This window comes from Bos grunniens, chromosome 16 (genome assembly GCF_055505025.1).
Source record: "Bos grunniens cultivar Pamir isolate PY7600 chromosome 16, Bosgru_T2T1.0, whole genome shotgun sequence".
Lineage (NCBI taxonomy): Eukaryota > Metazoa > Chordata > Mammalia > Artiodactyla > Bovidae > Bos > Bos grunniens.
The window spans coordinates 8,637,208-8,650,945 of record NC_141180.1 but is presented as its reverse complement, the minus strand read 5'-3'; the positions used below and the strand labels follow the sequence as shown (position 1 = coordinate 8,650,945).

The 13,738-nt window shown below is 45.5% G+C and overlaps 1 protein-coding gene and 1 long non-coding RNA gene across 22 annotated transcripts in view; one reads left to right on the top strand and one right to left on the bottom strand.

The window, feature by feature from the left end:
• KCNH1 (potassium voltage-gated channel subfamily H member 1) overlaps positions 1–13,738 on the top strand; it is a 436,030-nt gene that overhangs the window by 163,943 nt on the left and 258,349 nt on the right. Inside the window, exon 1 of one of the 19 annotated variants that reach the window (XM_086343249.1) lies at positions 3,713–3,986. The exons of 17 other annotated variants lie outside the window; for them this stretch is intronic. The gene's annotated coding sequence lies outside the window, so the exon portion shown is untranslated. Of the gene's footprint in view, positions 1–3,712; positions 3,987–12,502; positions 12,632–13,738 lie in introns of those variants that run through there. One more of the 19 variants, XM_086343250.1, reaches the window with a different exon arrangement.
• Positions 4,316–5,999, bottom strand: LOC147356120 (uncharacterized). Of its 3 annotated transcripts, XR_015143052.1 has the most exons (4): positions 5,819–5,999; positions 5,140–5,370; positions 4,997–5,043; positions 4,316–4,488 (listed from the first exon to the last, which is right to left on the bottom strand). It is a non-coding gene; the product is annotated as an uncharacterized LOC147356120 (long non-coding RNA). The 3 variants fall into 3 exon arrangements; XR_015143050.1 differs by lacking the exon at positions 4,316–4,488 and having other exon boundaries at positions 4,905–5,043; XR_015143051.1 differs by lacking the exon at positions 4,316–4,488 and having other exon boundaries at positions 4,905–5,043; positions 5,140–5,336.

Sequence of the window (13,738 nt, the reverse complement as noted above, 5' to 3'; positions counted from 1 at the left end):
TGAGAGCCTGCTGCTGTGTTCCTCATGCTAATGATATAGCAGAGCCCTTAGCATTGTGTTTACCTTCTAGTACAGGGAGTGGAGAAGGAGGCAGCCAGTAAATAAACGTAAAGCCTAGAGTATATTAAATGCAAAGCCTATAAAGTACTACTCTATTCCTACTCCGTATCTGTGGTTTTCTTTTCCATATTTTCAGATGCCCTTGGTCAACTGTGGTCCAAAAATATTAAATGGAAAATTCCAGTAACGGTGCTTCTTAAGTTCTGAATTGTGCACCATTCTGAGGAGTGTGATGAAATCTCATGCCATCCTGCTATGTCTCACCCAGAACATGAGTCATCCCTTGGTCCAGAATATCCTACCTGCTACTCACTTAGTAGCCGTCTCAGGAGACAGGTTGTCATAGCATCATGGTACCCTATTGTTTGTGTTCACGTAACCCTTATTTTACATAATGTTGGCCCAAAGCGCAAGAGCAGCAATGCTGGCATTTTGGTTAATTTCTAAACTGCCTGATTAAACTTCATCATAGATATCTATGTATAGGAAAAAATATAGTACATATACAGTTGACCCTTGATCAACACGGATTTGAACTGTGTCTTGCTGTATCATCCTGCCAATGACACCAATTGTCTTGCTGCATCTCACTGCTTGCTGAACTCAGGGTAGACAAGGAGTGAATGGGAAGCTGGAAGAAAACTCAAGGGGCTGCAGAGACTGCAGACATGTTTATTCTCTCCTCACTGGCACTTGCAGCCTTAGTAGCCACAGACACGCTGTATTCTCTTGTGGCTGACCCGGCGGACACAGCCATAATGCAGCCTCAAGGGCTTTCCAGGTGGAGCTTATATATGTTTTCAGAACAAAAGTGGCCCGTGGCCAAAGAGTACATCGTGACGTGCATGCGCAGTGCTCTGAGTGCTCTCAGCTGTCATGTCACCGTGGATTTACAGCACGTGGGGTGAGAGTGAGAGGCCGTGGGCGAGAGAGCCTGACAGTCCCATCTTGACTCATTTGCTCTCCCCTACATACTCCATGGGTCTACTTACATGCAGATTTTGAAAAATAAGTACTACGGTACTACCCAATCTACGGGCTTCCCTGGTGGCTCAGATGGTAAAGAATCCACTTTCATTGCGGGAGACCCTGGTTTGATCCCTGGGTCAGGAAGAGCCTCTGCAGCAGGGAATAGCAACCCACTCCAGTATTCCTGCCTGGAAAATTCCATGGACTAGAGGAGCCTAGTGGGCTACAGTCCATGGGGTCACAAAGAGTCAGACATGATAGAGCGAATAACACAACACCTAATCCGCAGCTGGTTGGACCCACCAATGTGGAACTGTGGGTGTGGAAGGCCAACCATAAAGATACACACAGATTTCTGACTGTTTGGGGGATTAGCACCCCCAACCCCTGTGTTGTTTAAGGGTTGACTGAATAGGGTTTGGTACTGTCTGCAGTTTTAGGCATTCACCAGGGGTCTTGGAGTGTATCCTCACAGATAAGGAGGAACTGCTATAAATGCTTTGGAGAAACATGAAACAGGGAAGGAGGTAGTATGTGTTAGAGACAGAGGTAGGTCTGAGGTTTCCGGGGTCTGGGGAGGGGAGACTGAGGAGTCCTTGCTTCACAGACACCGTGCAGTGAGCACTCCCTGCACCTTTGTTTTCTTGCCTGTAAGATGCTGGGTGTGAGCTGTGATCCTTGGGATCCCCTCCTGATCCACAGATCTGTTATCCCAGCACTCTGGAGCAAGGCTTGTATCCCGAATTTAGATATGGGCCATTTAGTGGCCCCACCCTTTGGCAGCTTCGTTTGGCCACCTGCTTTCTGGGCTGGAGAACCATGGCTCTGCTCGCTTGCCTGGAGGCTTTTGCAGCTGAAACTCTGTTCTGTATAAATATGGCACTGTGTCCTATCACCAGAGGGATTCAAGTTATTGTCTGTAAATGCCTCGCGACTTTAAAAATCGTCTCTAAATATTACCAGTGCCACCAGCACTCACTTGTAGAGCTGTCCCTGTGAATTGTTTTGCAGTAGCCTCAGTATAGCTCTGTGAACCAGCTGAGCTGTGTGCATACATGTTTCGTGTCCGATTCTTTGAGACCCTATGGACTGTAGCCCGCCAGGCTCCTCTGTCCATGGCATCCTGCAGGCAAGCATACTGGAGTGGGTTCCTGGGTTGCCATGCCCTCCTCTAGGGGATCTTCCTGACCCAGGGGTCGAACCCATGTCTGTCTTCTGCATTGGCACGTGGGTTCTTTACCACTAGTGCCACCTGGAAACCCTAGGAGACCTGCAAAGTGGCCCCAGCTTGTCCCCTGGGCTTTGGGTAAGTCTTCTCCCCTCTCTGGGCATCAGTGGCCTTGGTGAAGTGATTTGAATAATAAACTGCATCTAAAGAATGGAAGCCAGCTTCCTGTCCCTGGGCCTGTGATGTATGGGGAGCCCTTATTCAAGGAGTCTCCAGGGATCGTGGGATTCTCTGGTGGCTCAGACGGTAAAGAATCCACCTGCAATGTGGGAGACCTGGGTTCGATCCCTGGGTTGGGAAGATCCCCTGGAGAAGGGAACAGCTACCCACTCCAGTATTCTGGTCTGGAGAATTCCGTGGACAGAGGAGCCTGGCAGGCTGTAGTCTATGGGATCGCAGAGAGTCAGACATGACTGAGCGACTTTCACTTAAGGATCGTGCATAAGGTACTACCCTGGGTAGTCCTGAGATGCCATCGTGTCTGTCTGCAGGTCATCTTTTATGAGCCGAGTCCTCAGTCCGTACAAAAGCAGCCCATCTCAATCCTAAGCTTTTTCGTGTCATTGGTCTTAAGGAAGGAACATCATCTTTTTATTCTACCACTGCTTTTGTTTTTATTTCTTCATTCTGCTACTTGCTATGTGTACCCACAGCCTTCTCGCTGCTAGTAGAGAAGATGATGGTCTACAGGCTACTCCTACTGTGGCCGGGTTGGCTTTGCGGGAGGACTTCCTGAGTAAAAAGAGGAAAGGAGTATGCTGGTTGCGTCTTTGGAACAGCCGCAGAAGAGGTTGATTTCATTGCTTGTTTTTGAAATCTGCTTGTAACTCATCACCCTCCTGGCTGCTTGCCCATCAGTTAATTCATTTTGAAAAATCCATACCTTTATATGTAACAGGGAAAATTATACTGTTTATCCTATAGGATTGTTACAGGAGTCAAGTGAGTTATAATACATGTAAGACTAAGAATTAGAACTGCTTGGCATCCTGCAAATGCTTCATAAATTATTGTGGTTATTATTTGCTATGACTTAGCAGGATGGGGTTGGCAGGTTGGGGTCTATACACTACTTTTTCATTAAAATAAACTTCTAAGTGGCATATTTGTTATTTTAATGATTTCTAATCATTGTAGTCACAGTACCAGATCTGTAAAGAGCATTTAGAATACAAATACCTAGGTATAAATGACAATTCTATTAGTTTTCCAGAATTCCCTGGGCTTTCATATTCTTATCAGGTGTGTGGCCAGGCACCTCAACATGGCTGTTCTCTTGCTGTTTTTACAGCCCCTGCCTGACCAGTCCCCGCTTCACCTGTACCCTACTCACACAAACGTGCTTTCCCCTGGCCCAGCTAGTGATTGTTCTCATCGTTAGGCCCAAACAGCTCCACCTGCTAGTTTATTAAAGGGAAACATTTGCCCTTGTGATGGTTATTAACCTGAGGGGCTGTGAGGGACGTGCCCCAGATGGTTTCCCTGGTAACTGATGAGCCAGCCTGACGTCACTTCCCCCGTAAATGGTAGCCTAAGGTGCCACCATGTTCTGTGGACTGCCTGCTGTGTGTGGTGGGGTGTCCCTCCAGGACCTTTTGCTTCAGCTGTGTAAGAGCCCCTTGTCCAATAATCCACTGATGTCTCTGTTGAGGTCTCTGGGCTTCTTCTTTGGTCTTGATGCTGGGCAGTTACAAGGCTTGCCAGCCTGTGGGTTGCAGCCCAATATCAGGTGAGGCTGACTTTCACTTACCCCTGTAGCTCTGCAAGTCCAGAAGCACAAGGCCGGGACCCCCTGCCTCTTTCCTTAATCTTATACCCTCGACTGTTTAATATACTTGACTGCTTGTTTGCAACTTTTCAGAGAGGGAGTATTGCTTTCCCTCTTTATTAATTCCCATCTAGTGGTGACTTCTGACATTTCTATATCCTTTCCTTTTCACCCAGGGCAAATAGTTTCTCCCCTTTGTGGTTCTCTTATTTTTTTGGCTGAATTTTTACAGCTGAAGGAGAGCAAGGTGACCATTTCTTGAGTAACAACAACTAATACTTTTTCTTTACTTTTTTTTTTTTGGCTGCGTTGGGTCTTCGTTGCTGCGCGTGGGCTTTCTCTAGTTCAGCGAGCAGGGGCTGCCCTTTGGTTGTGGTGTGTGGGCTTCATTGCAGTGGTGTCTCTTGTTGTGGAGTATGGGCTCTGGGTGTGTGGGCTCTGTAGTTGTGGCACACGGGGTTAGCTGTGTTGCAACATGTAGGATCTTAGTTTTGGGGCCAGGGATCATACTATGGGTTCCCCTACACTGGCAGGTGGATTTTTAACCCCTGAACCGCCAGGGAAGTCCCAACAACCAAAACTTTCTGTGAGCATTGCTGCTGCTGCATCGCTTCAGTCATGTCAGACTCTGTATGACCCCAGAGACGGCAGCCCACCAGGCTCCCCCGTCCCTGGGATTCTCCAGGCAAGAACACTGGAGTGGGTTGCCATTTCCTTCTCCAATGCATGAAAGTGAAAAATGAAAGTGAAGTCGCTCAGTCATGCCAGACTCTTAGCGACCCCATGGACTGCAGCCTACCAGCCTTCTCCATCCATGGGATTTTCCAGGCAAGAGTACTGGAGTGGGGTGCCAAATGCATTTCCTATGTTTTACAGGTGAATAAATGAAGCTCAGAGAGGTTGGGTAGACCACCCGGGTCATATTTAGGAGTGTGCCAGAAGCAGGACGTGGGTCCAAGCCCGAGTCTTACATGTGGCTCTGGGTGTTCATGGGACTCCTCTACGTAGTTTTATTTTCCTGTAATGAGAAGACAATTTCTTTTCTCTATGGCCTGTTATTCCCCAAAGTTGTAGTTACTGATTAGTGTAACCACACAGAATGCTGATTACTTACCTCCACCTGCTTCCAGAAAGTTTGGAACTCTGAATTTACCAGAAGCCTCTTAAAGGAGCCATAACTTTTCCTTACATTATTCCTATGGAGACTTCCTCTCAGAGGGCCAGAAGGTAGTCGAGGGAAGCTCTGTGTATGGCAGTTGCTTCCCAGGATGGAAAAGTCTAGAATGATCCTGTCACCACTCACTGCTGAGGCTGCAAGGTGGAATAGCCCTTGAGGGTTTTCAATCTATTTGTGATAGAGTTAAAATCATGAACAATATTGAAAGGGAAATACGGACCCTCCTTCTAGCCAAAAGGGAATTCTTACTTTCAACCTAGGAATCCCTGAAGTTAGGGCCACACTATCTTCCCTAGAGTCTGTTTCCCCCGTCCCTTTCTCTGTGTCCGTGTATTGGTCACACTGAGAAGTGTCCTGAGGCTAAGCCCGCCTCATAGCCCACCCCAGGGACCTTGCTCTGAGTTCCCCTTGTGGTCCTCCAGCAGTGCGCCCAGCAGCTCATGTAGCTCCTCAGAGGATGCTCTGACCCTGGGGCTTTTGCTGCCCAGGGCAGGTGAGCTCTATCCTGAGCGCTGGGAAGACTTCTGCCCCAGTTCTCACAGATTCGGCCCGGGCGTGTGGGCTGCTGGCCTGCAGTTTGCTCTGCCAGCCCCCAAACCTGGAGAGCCTTGCCCACCTCCAGACCAGCCGCGTGAGTCTTCTATCCTCGCCACCCTGGTGCAGGTCTCTCCAGGCTGTACCCACATTCCCAGTGCTTGACATGAGGCTACGCAGTTGGGGGCTACTTCATAGCTTCTGGGGGCTTCCACCTTCTTATCTGAAGCTTGGTTTGGAGTGAGGATGAAAACGACATGGGTCATGTTTGGGGAGGGAGGGTGTCTTTTAAGCCGAATTAGACTCCTCAGGAAATTGTCTGCACCTCTCCTCTGCGTGAATTAGAGTGTTGTTACCCGTGGTCGGGAGGCCCCAACCGAGCCCTCACGTGTTACTAGTTAAGGTGATGCTTTCACAGTATCGGCCCTGTTTCGCGTGATAAGTGAACTGGTGCCCTATTCAGGCCCCAGTGCTGAAAACTCCTACAGACATGAGCCTTCTGTAAGCCACTGGGATTTTCACCTGCACCATTGATTTGACTTAAACTCCCTGATAGTTTAAATCAGCCTAAAGCAGATTGAAGGCTTGGCTAGTTCTGCATCAGTGTCAGAGTTGCAGACACATGATTCTTTTTGCCTGCTTCATAGGACAGAAAGTACAGTCTAGGCTATCTGGGCTACTTGGGTTCATTTCACTTCCCTGGTAGAGGAAAACCTGAGATTACTATTCTGAGAAAGAGACATGGCTTGATAAAACCAAATTCTGTACACTATATCCTTTGGATTTTATTTGGCCAGTGATAGAGTTCAATTTTCAAAGCCTCTAGAGAGGAAAAGAGCCTGATGGTATAATATCACAATTAAATACACAGTTTATTTTAGAGTTTGAATTATAAACAAAAGGAAAGTGGATAGTTTTAAGTGGAATTTTTATACTTCCTTTGTTTTCTAAGGAGACTGCAGCTGTGTCTTTTGGGTGCATTCTTGGATTAAACCAATGAAAGGTTTCAAGCTCTCCCATTTCGGGCTAAAAGCTCCCCTACACTTGGTAACCACAGCCTTCCCCTGAGTATGGTCAACATAGCTGTTAAGTGAACTAGGAAAAAAGTCCCTTTATGTGTGGCCACCAGACTTGTGCTTACTCGGTCTTCATAGGGGCAGCTAGCTTATGTTTTCTGCACTGCGGTCATGCAGGCTGCTTTTCTCTGTGGTCTGATGTGGACAACATGAGGGCAGGTGATGGTGCCTTCTCAGGTTTGTATCACTGGTCGTTCTGGGCTGTGTCTTTCTATACCAGGTTTTCAGGAAGTGCCTGCTGAGTCAACTGAGATGAAAGTAAAATGTTGAAGCAATGAAAGGGAAGCAAATTACATTTAAGCTTCAGGGAGTAACTTCCGATGAGATCTGGGAAACCAGTTGATTCCATTATGCAGTTGAAATGAATCTGCAGAGTGGTGGGACTATCTTGAAGTCATCTCTGTTTTAAAGACAACAGACAAACCAAGCTCTGTTAATAAAGTAGTAAATCCTTAAAAAAAAATCCTTAAGTAAAAAATCCTTGAAGAAGGCCTCCTCCTTCAAGTAAGTCTCATTGTGAGTTTCCATCTGATAAACATTTATCGACCATCTGTGAGGAACCAGAACTCTAAAAATGGGAAATTAAAGGTGGAGTCTGTAAAGCAGAGGGATAAAAGCATAATCTTAGGAGTTGGTTGATCAGGGTGCAGATTCTAGCTCTGCTACTTTCTGTGTCATTCTAGACAAATGATTCTATGTTTCTTCATCTGTAAACTGGGTGTATAATATAACCTACCTCTCGATGAGGATTAAGTGCGATAATGCTTGTAAAGTCTTTATTGTGTCTGGCATTTAGTAAGTACTCAATAAAATTGCTATTTTTATTAAAATAATTAACTATTACTTCCATGGAAGGTGTGCTTCTTGATCCCAAAGGCCTGACAGCCTAATATAAAGACCATGTGACCTTCATACCCGGGATTTTTGGTACTTGCTAACCCTCTGGGAGGGATTGGGGGCAGGAGGAGAAGGGGATGACAGAGGATGAGATGGCTGGATGGCATCACCAACCCAATGGACATGAGTCTGAGTGAACTCTGGGAGTTGGTGATGGACAGGGAGGCCTGGCGTGCTGCGATTCATGGGGTCGCAAAGAGTCGGACACGACCTAGCAACTGAACTGAACTGAACAGATGCCTGTCTGGAGCGCGCTTCTCTTAGATGCCCTGGTGGTTCACATTCTCGCCTCCACTGATCATTACTTAAAGGCCAAGATTTCAGTGAAGTTTTCCTCCACGGTCCTATTTAACACTCTGCCACCCCCACTTCCTTGCACTCCTTAGTTACTTCCTGCTTAAGTTTTCATCTTACTGTCATGTAACGTACCATTTCTTTTTGCTTATTATCTCAGTTCCACAGGGGTAAAGATGTTGGTCTGGACCATCTGTGATCTATTATCAGTGTTTGAAACCATGTTTGCTTTATGGTAGATGCTCAGTAAGTATTTATTGGAAGAGTGAATCAAGGAACAGTCATGGGAGTCTAGTGCAGGGCATGTTGAGCTCTGCCTATGGGTATTAGGAAAGGCATCGGGGGAGAGATGGATTTGTGTTATGTCTTAGATGGGCAGTTCTCAACCTTTCTCCTGTTAAGACCCTGTATGGGTCAAGGTCCTACAGAGAAGCAGAATCAGTAGGGTTTATATATGTTATAAATAAATATTATCTATATAATTAGCATTGTGGTAATTATGGAGGCTGAGAAGCCCCACACCCACCCTCAGCAAGATGGAGACCCAGGAGAGGCAGTGGTTACGTTCCAGTCTGAGTGCGGAAGACTGGTGTCGCAGCTTGAAAGCAGTCAGCACGAATTCGCCCTTACCCAACGTTCTGTTCAATTCAGGCCTTCAGTGGACTGGGTAAGGCCTACCCACACTAGGGAGGGTGATCTGCTCTACTCAATCTGTTGATTCAAATGTTAATCTCACTCCAGAAACACCCTCACAGACACACCCAGAATAATGTTTAACCAAATATCGGGGCACCCTGTGTCCCAGTCAAGTGGACACAGAAAATTCACCAGTAGACACAGAAAATGAACATAATGAGTGGATTAGGCTCCTGTGTTGACTTCAGATCCATAGTTTCTAGGTTGTTGCCATGTCTATATTCTTTTTCCCACAGGTCAAGAAAGAAAATTGGAATTCAGATGACAGTGATGTTATTGGGATAGATTTGAACTCTAATTATTTTAAAAGATAAACTACTTTTACACTTGATAAGTCAGAATTTTAGTAATATGTGACTCATCCTGCCACATGGGTGTTGAGAAGTGTCCTCAAGGATGGGTAGGGATCTGCCAGGCAGACAACCAGGAGAACAGTGCTTGAGGCAGAAGGAACGGCATGTGTGAAGATGTGAGGGGATAGAGTGATTGTGGAACCACAAATAATCTGATATGATGAAAGCAGAGCGTGCCTGGGAGGGAAGCAGTGAGTGATGAAGCTGTCCAAGATGACATTTTTACGAAGGCCTTTGTTTGCTAAACTAATGGAATTTTATTCAAAAGGTGGTGAAAGCCATTGAATGGGTCTAAGCAGTGTTGGGTCATATTTTAAATTTTAATTTTTATTCTTTAAAAATTTATGGTAAACAAAAATTCATATGGAATAGCATTCAAAAGGATATTACAATGAAGAATCTCCCTTCTTGGGATCATCCATGTTTCTAATATCTTATGTATATTCTAGTACCTATGTTCATTCCAGTATCTTATTGATGCTATATGAATAGACAAGAAAATATTTTTCTATTATCCAAGTGGCAGTAAATTATGCTTGGAATACTGATACACCTTAACATCACCCTTCTAAAAAGAATGTTCCAGTTAAGAAAAGTTTGCATAGGCAGCAAAGATGATGATGTTTAGTTTTTCACTTGGGAGACTGTATGTTAGGCGCATTCTCCAAGTTGGGAAATAGGAGCTGGGCTGAGGTTAGACGTGGCAGGCTGAGGAAGCTGTGGGATATCCCAGTGACATGCCCATAGAGGATCTCAGGGTCAGGAGAAATGTCTGGTTTGGAAAGATGGATTTACAGCATGTTATTCTTGCCTGGAGAATCCCAGGGACAGGGGAGCCTGGTGCTGCTGTTCATGGGGTCACGCAGAGTCGGACACGACTGGAGCGACTTAGCAGCAGCAGCAGTATGTAAATAGTGGTTAAAGCTACACTGATGGACCCAGAGAAAGGAGTATATTGGGAAGAGAAGAAGACCAAGAGCAGTGCCTCTATTAATCATTAGAAAGAGAGGTATTGAGAGAACCGAGAGAGGGGAGTCCATCTCATATTGTGGTAGGAGTGAGGGTTCAAGGATGTTGTGTACTCAGAGTTTGGGGACAACTAGGAGGACACTTGGTGGCTTTGTGGCAGAGCTGGTTCTGTGAGAGTATCGCTGCTGTTGCTATTGGATGTGGGTTCAAAACATGCAGTGTTGACCTGGCCATCAGTGGACCATGGGTATCAATTCCAGAACTGTTTCTGCTGCCTCTGGGACCTGGGTGATGCTGCCACACTCTTGCAAAAGGGGCCCTGCACAGTTCCTCCATGGGATGCCATCCAGTGACTGGGATGGATGTCTTTGATGGGCAGGTTCTCAGTCATGTGCTCACAAATTAGCTGCAGAAGAAGCTGCAGAAGGAAGGTTTATGGTGTTGTCAGCTTCTAGGTCTACTTTGTAAGGTCGTGATTCCCTAAACATAGGAAGACAGTGTGGACCCTGTGTGGCCATGAAGAATGTCACATGCCCATTACAGGTGACAAACGCTGAAGGTATGACAATTAGAAGGTGATTGGTGACTGTTGAGACAGTTTCTGGGTAGAGTGAGTGGACTTTTGAGTACAGTGGGTTGAGAAATTACTAGGAAATGAGGAATCTGAGCCATTGTATATTGATTATGGTTTCAGGAGAGAAAGAGTGGAGAAGTGTATAGCACTTGAAACACTAGTATGATTTTTTTTTAACAGAAATGAGTCTATGAAAGGGAGTTTTGAAGATGAAGAAAGGGAATAAAGAGAAGAATAAGTAGTTGATGCGGTGGGGTTCCTGAATAGGTGAGGAGTGACTTTTGATTCAGTGTGGAAGGATGGTGCTACTGCATATGCTCATGTTTGTGAAGGTGGAATGTGGATGAGAATTGATACTTACGACCCCTGCTCTGTCTGTAAATGGGGAGGTGATGTTGGCTGAGAATAAGAAGGCACAGGTTAGGTGGGATCTTGAAAAGGGTAGTGAAGATTTGGAATAGCTGTTGATGGGAACGAGAGTGTTGTTAGAGGAAGAGGAAAAGGACAGGTCCCAGCTGAGAATGGAGATAGTAGCCCAGTGTCTGCTGCTGAATCTATATGGTGCTGCATTTCGTAGGGCAAGTGTGATAGGAAGGCAAGGGGAGAGAGAGATGGTGAGGGTTGTGGGAGGGGGTACGTGAAATGATGTCACAGGGTCTAGTGAAATGGGAAAGGAAGTAAAAGCTGGAGAGTTGATGGTTGGGGGAAAAGAAGATGGGGATAGAGATATCAAAGAAAAGCCTAAGAGCAGGCTGGATGGGATAAAGGAAAGGATGGGAGGAATGGAAATATATGTAGTCCTTGTGTCGAATGCTGGTGTGTAAGCTTTCAGAGATGAAGCAGTTCCCAGTGATAACCAGGCGCGGGATATGGAGAGGAAGTGAGAGTCACTGGAATAGAGAGGCTGGACTGTTGAATGATTTTTCCCCCCTTGAACATTAAGTTTCCCTTGCTGATAGCAGGAGGTGGGCTGTGACCAGGTAATGAAAAGGAGCGACTGAGACTTTGATAAATGGGAGAGTAAATGAAAGACTAAGCCCAAGTTCTGGCATATTTGTAAGCATTCGATAGATGTTACCTATCAGTAATCAGATAACGGTAATGGTATTGCTGAAGGGCATGCATTTTTTATTTTATGGAGGTGTGGTAGTTTCAGGGCATCTTTATTAAGTGTTTTTTTTTGTTTGTTTTTTGGTACATGAATCTTAAAGAAGGGGGGCTTCTTTTTCTATTTTTTTGAGTGTCAAACAACTCTTATTTGGAAGATGAAATGTGGAGTTTGAAACTCCCTACTCCAAACTCCAGGATGGGAAAAAGGAAGGTGCTTGTAAGAGCCAGTTTCAACTAAAGGAGGAAGGTGGTGGGAACAGTCCATGAAGATGCTGAGGCTGGGAATTTTCTACGCATGATGACAGGTTCCCGGATGACTCAGAGGAAGCATGTGAATGAGACCTTTAGCTGGAGGAAGGTGCGGGACAAGAGTAATGATGGGTAATGTGGGGTTGAAAACAATTTAAAAAAAAAAAAAGTTAACTGCAGAATTTGCTCTGGAATTTGCTCACCACATAGACTTGGAAGCCTGGGGAAACTTTTCAAGAATGTGAGACAGAGTTGTTCTTTTTAGTAACACAATGTCATCAGTCTGTGAGAGTGTTACTTTTTGTGTGTATGACAGAGAAAAAAAAAAGATGAAAGAACCAAAAACTGGTGAATTTGGCTAGCTGAGGAAGCAAAGTGGAGCTGGAATTAGCAGAATGGTTTCTTTAGTCCTGGCAAATAGGCAAAGCTTGCTCATGCACAAGTGAACCTGATAATTGCCAAATGTCTGCTTCAATCTGAGTTGCACCAAATTCACTACAGCTGAGGTTCCTGAGATTTCATAAGCCTTCCGTCCAGTCACATGTGTTGGCCTTCAGTGATGAGGCTTACCAGCCTAGGTTCTTTCTCAGTGGCCTTTGGCCATGTGGATTCAACCTGAAATTCTTGGGTCTTCACAACCTTAAAATTTTGATGAACTCTCTGGAACTATTTGGAATGTGAGTCCCTGGGGCAGGCGGGGCGCGGGGGGAGAAGTCCCTGGGGAGGTGTGACTCGCTCCCAAATGGTGCTGTCGTGTTTTTCGCATACTAATGTTTTTTGTTTTTAAGTTTGGAATATTCTCTCTAGCTAACCCACTAAGCTTTGGGCAAATAAGAAAAAAGAACAAATTAGTAGCTTGAAATGCTTTTAAACAGCTACAGTTCCAGCTGTTAGGGCAGTAGGGAACTAATGCAAAACTGGGTAACTGGGCATCCGTGTGCACACAGATAACACAATGAGGAAAGGCTTGCTTTATATAGTTCCAGAGGCTCCTGAAAATAAGAAATTCTCTCATAAGCCAAACTCTTCAATTCAGTTTAGACAATATTTGAGACCCTCTCTGAGAAGGTGCTGGCTTTAAAGCTTGTATAGATACATTAGTTTTCTAGGGCTGCTGTGACTCAAGAACTGGGTGACTCAATACAGCAGAAATTCATTCTCTCTCAGTTCTGAAGGCTAGAAATCTAAAATCAAGGTGTCAGCAGAGCCATGCTCTTTTTGAGGCTCTAGAAAAGAATCTCTTTCATGCCCTTCTCTTCATTTCTGGTGTTGCCAGTCATCCTTGACATCCCTTGGCTTGAAGACCTATCACTCCAATCTCTGCATTCGTAGTCACGTGTGTCTCTCTGTGTCTGATGAGGACACTAGTCATACTGGATTCAGGGTTTGCCATTTTCCAATATGACCTCATTTTAGCTAACTGTACCTGCAAGGGTAGCCCTATTTCCACGTAAGGTTACATTCTGAGGATTCTGGGAAAGACTTGAATTTAGGGAGGAACATTATTGAACCCAATGTAAGAAGTTTCGAAAATGAGTAACAAGTGGCCTCTATCTTCAGGAAGATGTAGTTCCCAACGTAGCTGGGGAAGGGAACTGGCTGTAGGAAACTTTAATGCAAAGTGATGGATACAGAATACTGTGAACACACCGAAGGGTGACTGGCTGGTTGTGACTTCCAGGGGCTCTGAGAAGGCTGTAGGGTGGGGATCGTGGCAGACCTGAAGGGTAACTAGTGTACCAGCTGGCAGAAATTGGGAAACTGGGCCTTCTGAGCTGAGGGAC